Source organism: Pristiophorus japonicus, chromosome 14 (assembly GCF_044704955.1).
Source record: "Pristiophorus japonicus isolate sPriJap1 chromosome 14, sPriJap1.hap1, whole genome shotgun sequence".
In the NCBI taxonomy this organism is placed as follows: domain Eukaryota; kingdom Metazoa; phylum Chordata; class Chondrichthyes; family Pristiophoridae; genus Pristiophorus; species Pristiophorus japonicus.
This window is the reverse complement of record NC_091990.1, coordinates 40,098,516-40,109,852: the sequence shown is the minus strand read 5'-3', so window position 1 is coordinate 40,109,852 and position 11,337 is coordinate 40,098,516.

Here is an 11,337-nt window from a genome sequence, read left to right as displayed (position 1 = left end):
TGGCCTCCAGCTCCTGCCAGTTCGCCGGCCAGGCTCCCTCGTCGGGGCTAAGGTAGACTCCCAGATAGAGGAGATGGGTCGTGCTCCAGGCAAAAGGCCTGAGCTCCTCCGGCAGGGAGTCCACCCGCCACTGACCCACCAGGAGTCCGGAACATTTCTCCCAGTTGATCCTGGCGGAGGACGCGGCCGAGTAAATCTCCTGGCACTCACGCATCCTCCGCAGGTCAGCGGGATCCTCTACCGCGAGGAGCACGTCATCGGCGTAAGCCGAGAGGACGACCTCCACGCCCGGCCCTTCCAGAGCCAGTCCCGTCAACCTCGTCCGCAAGAGGCGCAGGAAAGGCTCCACGCAAACGGCGTATAACTGGCCGGACATGGGGCATCCCTGGCGCACCCCTCTCCTAAAGCGAAGGGGCGCCGTCAAGGACCAGTTAACCTTAATCAGACACTCCGCGGCGGCGTACAAAAGTCGGATCCGGGCGACGAAATGCGTCCCAAACCCGAAAGCGCGCAGAGTTCCGAGCAGATAGTCGTGATCCACCCTGTCGAACGCCATCTCTTGGTCGAGGGATAGGAAGGCGACCGACAGACCAGCCTCCTGGGAACAATGGATGAGGTCCCGGACCAGATGGATGTTATCGTGGATTGTCCGGCCCGGGACCGTGTAGGACTGGTCGGGGTGGATCATGTGGTCCAGCACGGCACCAAGGCGAGCAGACATCGCCCTGGCGAAAATTTTGTAGTCCGTGCTGAGGAGGGAGACCGGGCGCCAGTTCTTAAGGAGGCGGAGATCGCCCTTCTTAGGCAGCAGGACGATGACTGCCCTGCGCCAAGAGAGGGGATCTCCCCGGTCGCCAGACTTTCCCCCAGGACACGCGCGTAGTCGCCCCCCAGAACATCCCAGAACGCCCTGTGGAACTCCACGGTCAGCCCGTCCAGCCCCGGGGATTTTCCCCTCGAGAGCCGGTCGAGGGCACCGGTCAGCTCCGCCAGGCTTAGCGGAGCTTCCAGATTTCCGGCGCCCTCCGGGCTGACCTTCGGCAGGTCCTCCCACAAAACTCTACGCGCTTCCTCGCTGGACGGATCCGGAGAGAACAGGGCCCCGTAATATTCACGGGCCCTGTTGTTGACGCCCTCCGGATCCGAGACGAGAGAGCCGTCGTCGGCCAGCAGCGTCAAGAGCTGCTTACGGACACTCTGCCTTTTTTCCAGCGAGTAGAAGAAGGGGGAGCCGCGGTCCAGATCCCGCAGGAACCGGATCCGCGACCTCACGAACGCACCTCGGGACCCGACGAGCTGCAGGTCCTTCAGCGCGGCCTTCTTCGCTTCGTACACCGTCCGCAGGGCCGGGTCCTGGACGACTTGACCGAGACGGGATTCCAGGTCGAGCACCTCTTTTTCTAGGCGCCCGACCCTGGCCGCCCGCCTCTTGGTCGACCCCCTCGCGTACTCTTGACAGAAGACGCGGACGTGAGCCTTGCCCACGTCCCACCATAGCCTCAAGGAGGGGAAGCCCCCCTGCTTCCTTCTCCAGTCGGACCAGAATCGACGGAACGAGTCCTGGAACCGCACGTCCTCCAGCAGCTGGTTGTTAAAGTGCCAGTACGCGGACCCCGTCCTCGCGCGGAGCGAAGCGAGCTCCGCCCACACCAGGTGGTGGTCCGAACACGGCACCGGCCGCATGGAGGCCGCCGGGACGCAGGAAACGTACGCCCGAGACACGTAAAGGCGGTCGACTCTGGACCATCCTACTCCAGGCCTCACCCAAGTAAAGGCGCTGGAGTCGGGGTGGAGATTTCGCCAGACGTCCACCAAGTCGAAGGACCCGACCAGGTCCCTCAACTTCTCCATCGCCGTAATGCACTGCAGGGCACCGGAGCGGTCCCTCGCCTCGAGGGTGCAGTTAAAATCCCCCCCGAGGACAATGCAGTCGCCGACGTCGACGGAGCCAAGAAGAGCGGACACCTCTTCAAAGAAGCGCGTTTGCTGCGGGCCGGGCTGAGGGGCGTACACGTTCACGAGATGGAGCGGCACGTCCCCCAGGTGAACCGTTACGTGCAGCAAGCGGCCTGGCACGGGCTCCTCGACCCCCAAGATCTCCGGCTGAAAATGCGGGCCCAGCAAGATGGCCACCCCACTAGAAATGGCGGTGAGGTGGCTCATGCGGACCTCTCCTTGCCATTCCAGGAGCCACGTGGCTTCGTCTCCCGGAACGGTGTGGGTTTCTTGCAGGAAGCACACCGCATATTTCCCCTCCCGCAGGAGCGAAAAATTGTCAAATCTACGGCGTGCCCCTCTGCCGCCGTTGATGTTGAGGCTGGCTATGGTTATCTTCATGACTAGAGCATAGTGCAACCTCTACCTAACCTATTGTGGGGGGGGGAGTGGAGTCATTTGTTGACCTCCACTCCTTCAGCAGCCCAGCGAGGAACTTTTTGAGCCGGCGCAGCTCAAGGCCTTGAGCCTTTGATAAGGGCCCGCCCGCGGCCATGGTTTTAGTGGCGGCGCGGACGGACGCGACGAGCAGCCCCGGCTCGGACCATCTTTCCAGGGCCAGACGGGCTTGGTCGCGGCGACCCCGGCAATGGACCAAAAAGTCCCGGAGTTCCTCTGCGGGAATGAGGAGGGTCTCAGTGGCGGCCGCGAGCAGATCCACCGCCTCACTGGCGATGGACTCGAGATCTTCACCCGCGTCCTCCACCGAGTCCCCGTCCCCCTCCGGGAGGTCGCCGCTAGCAGCCGGCCCGTCGACCGCACGAGGTACGGCAAACGGCCCGGCCGCTCCATCTGGCCCTGGCTCTGCCCCGATCCCACCCCCAGGATCGTCGGCAAAGGAGTCCCCACTGGGCTCTTTTAAAATTGGTGCTGGGTCGGGAAGCGACAGCGGAAGGGGTTCCTCCTCCGCCCCAGGAGCCGGGGAACACGGAGAGACCTGGTTTAGAAAATTCTCCAGGTCCACCAAGTCCCTCAGCTCCAAAGTAGGGGGTGAGGGTTGTTGTTCTTCCCCATCCCCGCCGCCACCCCCCGGCCCAGCGTGTACGGATTCATTAAACTTGTTCATATTTTCAGTTTCTACCGAGTCGAGCAAATCCCGGGGGAAGTTGGGTATTGGCTGGGCGGGCTCAGGTTCGGCCTTTTCGGCCCCGCCCGCCTCTGTCCCCGGGACGCTCGACCCGGCGGCTACGCATTCTTCCACTGGCCCCACGCCCCCCACGACAGGCAGATCTTCCACGCCATCCCCAGGAGGCAGCGGCTGGGCAGCCTCGACTGCCTCACCCTCCCCGGGGACAGACTCCTCGCGCCTGCAGCGCAATTTGGGGGCGCTGCTGGGGGACGCGGGACACGCGGCGGGCACCGCCTCCTCCGCGGAGGGATGTTGTTCCCCCTCCGCCTCATTGGGGCGGTGCCTCTTTTTGTTCCTGGGGGTGCGCGAAGGCAGGGAGGCCTCCATGTCTGCCGAGGCCTCCCGCTCCGCCCCCCCCTTTTCCTTTTCTTGCCCGTGCCCGGGCCCCTCCGCGGTATTGGTCAAGGGCTCAGGCACGGGCTCAGGGCACCCCGCGCTCGCCGGTGACGGGGTTGGGCTGAGCGCGGTGGTCAAATTTTCTGGCGCACTGAGGGGACCCGCCTCTTGATGTTTTGCCTTCTTCCGCGCCTTCTTTCCGGTTGGACGCTCTCCCTCCCCCCCGCCGGAGGCCCTGAAAACAAAGGCCTCCGACGATGCCCGCGCACCTACGGCTCCCGGCACGCGGACGCAACTAGGGGGAGGGGTGGCGGCGGCGCCAGCCTTGGCCGCCTTCGGTGGTTTGGCGGCCTTGGAGGCGGGGCAGTTCTTACGAACATGCCCCACCTCCCTGCAGACATGGCACCGCATGCCGTCCGACGTCCAGAAGACGCGGTAGGCAGTCCCCTCGTGCACCACATTAAAAGACCCCTCTGTCGTCTCCTCCCGCGCCTGCCGGACAAAGAGCTGGCGGCGGAAGGAGAACACGTGGCGCAGGCTGTTCTCCCTTAGGCCGAGCGGTATGGGGTTGATCCCTGACCTTACCTCCCCCAGTTGGTGTAGGTGAGGGAGGAGGAGCTCAGCGGGAACAAAGGGCGGGACGTTTGATATGATGACCCTCTGCGCAGTGGCCTCGAGAGGATCCACCGGCAGGAACGTCCCGCCCACCGTGAGCCCCTTTTCGAGGGCCAGGGACACCGCCCGCTCCGACCCCAGGAAGAACACAGCCTTCCCAGACATCTTGGAGGCTGCAACAATGGCCGAGGGGCCGACTACCCCAGCCATCGCCCGCACGCACTCCTCAATGCTCATTGTGGGGTGAGTGTAGCTCTTGACCCCGTGTTTTTTGGTTATTAGTTTGAATGGTGGCAGGGCAGCAGGTGGCGCAGGAGGCACCGTGGATGTGGATGCCGCCTGCGCATATGTCCTTGCTGGCCCCGCCACCGGCGTGGATGGGGTCGCCATCACGGGGTCCCTTTAAGGGCCACACCCACCCCAAAGTCACAGGCCTTAATGATCTTAATTGGCCTCGTATATTAACTGAGCAGAGGAGCCCTTAATGAGGCACACCTCTCCCCTAGTTGGCAATTGGGGAGGGGCCTTGCTCCCTCTGCTCAGTTGTCTTAATTGTTCCCTTTTTTTTTTAAATTAGGAGAAAGGGGCCTCAGAGAGAGAGGGGAGAAACAGAGTAACAGGGAAAGAGAGAGGGGGGTGGGAAGGGGGGGGGGGAACTGCGAGGGCAGGTCTCCCCTCGCAGCTATGGGTGGGTGCACTCCCCAGATGGCAAAACACAAAAAACACAGTCTTTGGATTGGTCTTCAGGTGGGGGGAGAAGACGTCTTCACCTGGGGCAGCTAGAGCCACCAGGCACACACTCCTAACGATGTTAATTGGGTGATTAAAAAATCTTCAGCCTGGTAGCTCCAGCTATCCCAGGCTAGGCAAATGTGGGGGGTGGGGGGGGGTTCCAATTGTGGAGGGGGCCTAGTTGTAAGCAAAGCCCCCACACACACTACCACACACACACACACCCCCCGCGATGTTCCGGCCCTCAGTGGTCTTCTTTCCTCCCCCCACCGATACAACAAAGTCTGTTTGGGAAATGCACCCACACCCACCTGTAGAATGGTAGAGTCCCCCTCCTTCCACACTGGATGTTGTTGTTTTGGTCTTTTCCCCCTCTCTCCAACTCTTGGCAGAATGGTAAAAGTTGTTTAAAGTTTTCTTTTCTCCTCCTCTCCCTCTGGATGAAAGTTGGTGGTGAAGCCCCTTCCTTCCTTCTCTTCCTGGGCTGGTCTCAGGGCTCTCCAGGCAGGAGCTCAAGTTGATAGCTGCTCCTCTCTCTGCAGCTCAGCTCCTACTGTGCAGGACACGCCTCCACTGCTCCACAATTGGTCCTTGTGCATGAATCCCAAAAGGTTAGTTTGCAGGTGCAGCAGGTAATCAGGAAGGCGAATGGAATGTTGGCCTTCATTGCGAGAGGGATGGAGTACAAAAGCAGGGAGGTCCTGCTGCAACTTTATAGGGTATTGGTGAGGCCGCAACTGGAATACTGCGTGCAGTTTTGGTCACCTTACTTAAGGAAGGATATACTAGCTTTGGCGGGGGTACAGAGACGATTCACTAGGCTGATTCCAGAGATGAGGGGGTTACCTTATGATGATAGATTGAGTAGACTGGGTCTTTACTCGTTGGAGTTCAGAAGGATGAGGGGTGATCTTATAGAAACATTTAAAATAATGAAAGGGATAGACAAGATAGAGGCAGAGAGGTTGTTTCCACTGGTCGGGGAGACTAGAACTAGGGGGCACAGCCTCAAAATACGGGGGAGCCAATTTAAAACCGAGTTGAGAAGGAATTTCTTCTCCCAGAGGGTTGTGAATCTGTGAAATTCTCTGCCCAAGGAAGCAGTTGAGGCTAGCTCATTGAATGTATTCAAATCACAGATAGATAGATTGTTAACCAATAAGGGAATTAAGGGTTACGGAGAGCGGGCGGGTAAGTGGAGCTGAGTCCACGGCCAGATCAGCCATGATCTTGTTGAATGGCGGAGCAGGCTCGAGGGGCTGGATGGCCTACTCCTGTTCCTAATTCTTATGTTCTTATGTTCTTATGTGATGGTGATCAGCTTCTTTGACTCACTCGCCAGCTCCTGGGTCATGTAAGCTAAGGTCAGGTCCAATTTTGAAAAAAGTTTGCCACCGGATAGCGTCGCAAAGAGGTCCTCTGCTCTCTGTAGCGGGTACTGGTCTTGGAGTGACACCCGATTGATGGTGGCCTTGAAATCATCACATATCCTGACCGACCCATCTGCCTTGAGCACCAGCACAATCGGGCTCGCTCAATCACTAAATTCGACTGGTGAGATAATGCCTTCCCTTTGCAGGCGGTCCAATTCACATTCTATCTTTTCCCGCATCATGTACGGCACTGCTCTGGCCTTGTGGTGTACTGGCCTGGCGTCCGGGTTTATGTGAATCACTACCTTGGTCCCCATGAAAGTGCCAGTGCCGGGTTGAAATCATGAGTCAAATTTGTCCAGGACCTGTGAGCATGATATTCGCTCCACAGAAGAAATTGCATTGACATCGCCCCATTTCCAGTTCATGACAGCAAGCCAACTCCTCCCTAGCAGTGCAGGACCCTCCCCCGGGACAATCCAGAGTGGCAACCTGTTCTCCGAATCTTGTGGGTGACGACTACCGTGGCGCTGCCTTGCACCGGAATAATCTCCTTTGTATATGTCCGTAGCTGTGCGTCAATTGGCAATAATTTTGGCCTCCTGGCCTTGGACGTCCACAACTTGTTGAACTGTTTGATACTCATCAGGGACTGGCTGGCCCCTGTGTCTAGCTTCATTGACACTGGGATGCCATTGAGGAGCACTTTCATCCTTATCGGTGGCGTCCTGGTGTATGAACTGTATACGTACTCCACATGAACTCGCTGAACTTCAGCTTCCAGCGATTTCCCCCAGTGTCCATTTGGCCTCATAGGGCTTACATCGGGCCCGCCCTCCTTGTACATCAACCTGGCTGCAGGCTTCCTGCACATACGCGCCAAGTGACCGCTGACGTTGCAATTTCTGCAGGTATATTGCTGATACCTGCAAGCTCTGGCTGTGTGTTTGTCTCCACACCTCCAACATGAGCTGTTGTTGTAAACAAAAGGTCCATTACCAGTTGATCGTCTCTGACTGCCTCTGTAACTGTCCTTAAACGCACCATTGACAGGTGTTGATGGCCCCATTACTGGCCGCATTGTCCCTTGCAATGGCATGAATTGCCGTTCAGCTAGCCATTGTCTCTGTTGAATTCCCCCTTTGGATTCGACTACATGCTCGGTCATGTCCGATTGCCCCTGTCTGCCTGGAGAACTGTGTGCCGCATTAACAATGTTGACTCCCTGTCCGTTTGATGCACTTAAACCAAGATTTTTGTCAAACATCATTCTGGTCTCTTCCTCCCCTGAGATAAATGTGTGGGCCATCAAAGCCGCCGTTTCCAGATTCAAGTCTTTGGTCTCAATCAGTTTCCTGAAAACCCCAGCATGCCCGATGCCTTCAATAAAAAAGTCTCGCAGCATCTCCGCTGTGCATGCATCTGGGAACTTACATAGGCTCGCCAGTCGTCGGAGATCTGCCACGAAGTCTGGAACGCTTTGCCCTTCTCGCCGCCGGTGCATGTAAAACCGGTGTCTCGCCATGTGCACGCTGCTCGCCGGTTTAAAGTGTTCCCCGATCAACTTACTGAGCTTTTCAAAAGTCTTGTCCGCCGGCTTCTCTGGCGCTAGAAGGTCCTTCATCAGGGAGCACCTTCTGGATCCACAAACCGTCAGGAGATGAGCCCTGCGTTTGTCGGCTGAATCCTGTCCCAGCCATTCCTTAGTGACGAAACTTTGCTGTAGTCTCTCAATAAAATCATCCCAATCATCACCAACACAGTACCTCTCGTCTGTGCTGCTAGTGGCCACACTCACGTGGTTTAAATCCCAGTTTCTCGTCGCCAATGATATATCCTTACTATACAGTACAAATGCACACGAGGTACATACTAGAGAGAAGGTCACTCTGTGACCAGTCCTTTATTAGCCAACACTGACGTGATGAAGGTGGGTGGAGCTTCCCCTTTTATACCTGAAAATCCAGGTTAGGAGTGTCTCCCACAAGTTCACCACCTAGTGGTCAGTGTTCTCACGGTGTACAATTAGGTCAATTTATACATGGATTACAATGACAGTTGAATACATGACAGAAGAGATTTTTGAGCTGTATGCACTTTGTAAGTATTTGCAGTGAACTCTCTATTCACTGTCAACTCCTTGGAGCAACCTCTCTCACCATTGACAGATCGCGTCAGTTATCTCAACCTCACCTGCCATCTATTTCAGCAGCATCGGTGCCCTTGAAAAAATGTCACCTTGGTCCTTAGAATCCCACCACCATCAGCCCCAACACCAACATCATTAAATACACCAGCATCTCCACCAACAATACCAACCTTCTCCGCAATCACCTGATGCTGCACAGTACACAGGGCATGCCAGAGATGGCCTCACCATGGCCACTTTTACGTCACCTCATCCTGTACACCCCGGCTGCCATATGATGCACCAGGTTGGCACCACCCCACACTAGCTCCATAAAGCATCCCTGCAATGTCCAACCCATTCCTTTCACACTCATCACCATTGTGGGGGGTACCCTTATGTCTCATCATTCACTACAACTCACTAAGCTACTTCTAAAGGTGCTCAGAAATCTGTCCAAGAATGCAAAGTCCTGCAAATAAAGATTTCAATGTTTGACAACACATCAACATTAACTATATATGAACATTAGCTAAAGGACCCAAGTGCCTACCCTTGTGTGTTGTTAGTTGGTATGACTGGCCAAGGATGAGGGTGAGGGGTGGCTAGTGAAATGGAGAACTGATAATGTAAATAGAGAGAGAGAGGGGGATGGGTGGAGGTGCATGGTAAATTGGTGTGAGAAAGAATGTGCAGGGGTAGGGTAGGGAAGGCAGGGTGATGGGGATATGATGAAGTGGCACAGCAGGATGAGATTGAGTGTGGCTTTGCAGTAACGGTTTGTGATCGACTGAGATCAGTGAAAGGTTTGTGCCACTGCAGCCAGCTCCTCCTGACAACATCCCTGCTTGTGCCCTCCTGTACAATGTGCAACGAGGCTGCATTTGATCTCCTGGGGAGGTCTCTTCCGTCCATTGGAATGGAAGAGAGCCCCTGCGTGCTGTGATTCCCTCCATAAGCATCTGGCGGGTGGCATGGGAGAGCCTAGGTGCAGCCGTGCACCTTTGTGCAGTGTGTGTCAGTGTTTGCAGCACCTCAATGCGGAAAAGACTGACAAATCAACTGTCAAAAAATAGTTGGGCATGGTCCCTTTAAGGAAACTGGCTGATTCCAGATAATTAGCTGTGAAACCCGCAGGCCGGGCTTAACAAGCACCAACCATGGAAGGTTGCTGTTAGTGGGCGGGCTGCAGCTGGGACCACCAATGCCACCTGCACCCAACTTGCATGTGTTGGCGAATAACTGGTACAGGAATAGACAGAATATAATTAATGTTCCTTCTACAATGACAGGTGCTTTGTTTCAAAAATGTAACTCAGGTTGTAATTTATATCTAATTCTATATAATATCAAAGTTGGAAACCTGTTCTTTTAGAATGTATTTTTATGATTTTGCTAAAAACAGCAACCATAGGAATTCTTCCCGCTGTGGATGCAATGTCAGTAACACTCAGCAGTCAGAGGGGGTCTTCCCAATATGCTTATAATGTCGCTAGTACATAGTGGCCTGTTGTCATCTTCCCCCCAAACTGGTAAGTAAAGACGAAAGAATAGAGTGGTGGCATTGCCTTCAACGTCTCACACCACTTCTGCCTCCAGTAAGAAACTCGGGTGGAACCTGTCTCTCCTTATAGGCGAACGGGTCTCCTTTATGAAACAGCACAACCAATTACTGCAGCCCCGACTTCATTACCAGCAATGTAATTTGATGGGAGGTGGGGGAGGTGCTACTGCCACGAGAGGGGCGAAACATTGCCTCTGGAGGGGGTTTTCTCAGCCTGCATTGGAAGTAGCAATGCTGTTAGTAGCAATGATAAACAGTCACCAATGCTGGCGTTATTTCCTCTGGTCATGCTGAGCTTTGTCATTTGAAGGGGAAGACAGCAAGTAAACAATGATGTTGCAGGCTTTATTTCATGTGTTTTTTTTTAAACAGTATTTTCATAAGATTTTTTTCTTTCTGCTCAGTTGTTGATAAGGTTTTGTGCCAGTCACATGTCTGTGCCTAATCCCACTTTCCAACTCGTGGTCCACAGCCCTGTAGGCTACAGCACTTCAGTGCATATCCAAGTACATTTAAAATGTGATGAGGGTTTCTGCCTCTACCATCCTTTCAGGGAGTGAGTTCCAGACCCCCACCACCCACTGGGTGAAAAATTGTCTCAACTCACCTCTAATCCTTCTGCCAATTACTTTAAATCTATGACCCCTGACTATTGACCTCTCTGCTAAGGGAAATAGGACCTTCCGATCCACTCTATCTAGGCCCCTCATAATGTTGTACACCTCAATTAAGGTTGCGTTTATTTCCAACACCAGATTTCTGATTGCTCAACTTGGAGGATTCTGTTGCTTCACCTCAAACTCATTTCAGTGGTATTCTGTGCACTGATCGCTTTAGTCTCTTTATCAGTGCTCTGAGGGGGAATATCAGGCAACATATCCCTGTCATTGTCATTGAATTGCTGTTCGCGTGTTAGTTGGCCGTGTTGGCAGCAGATCGTGTGTGGGTGTCACTGAGATCTCGGGAGTTTCGATGAATGTCTCAGCATTCTTTCTCAGATGTTTCCTATCTCTGCGATACTCAAAGCCATCTTCTGTAATGATCTGATATGAACGAATACCGACTTGTTTCTGAACCTGAACTTTTTGCCACTCTTTGCTTTCTTGCATTTGTTTGAGTCTCACTGTTTCTCCTTCCTGCAGTGTAGGAAGTGCTGTAGCACCTCTGTTGTAGTAGTGTGCTTGTTTGGCATGGTTCCTTTCTTTGTTGACGATGATGTCGTGTATGATTCTTGGTTTGAGTAGTTCATTTGCGGATGTTTGTCTTTGTGCGGTGACTGAGTAAGCGTTGTGCTGGCAAACTATCAAGGCCTTCAGTTGGTGTGTTTTACCAGATGAGAAGGTTCATGTAGAAGTCACCACAGTCTTTCTTTGTCTTCTTGATTAACTACTTTGCGAGCTTAACTGCGTTCTCAACCTTTCCGTTGCTTTGTGGATATTCTGGTGAGCTTGTTGTGTGATCGAAT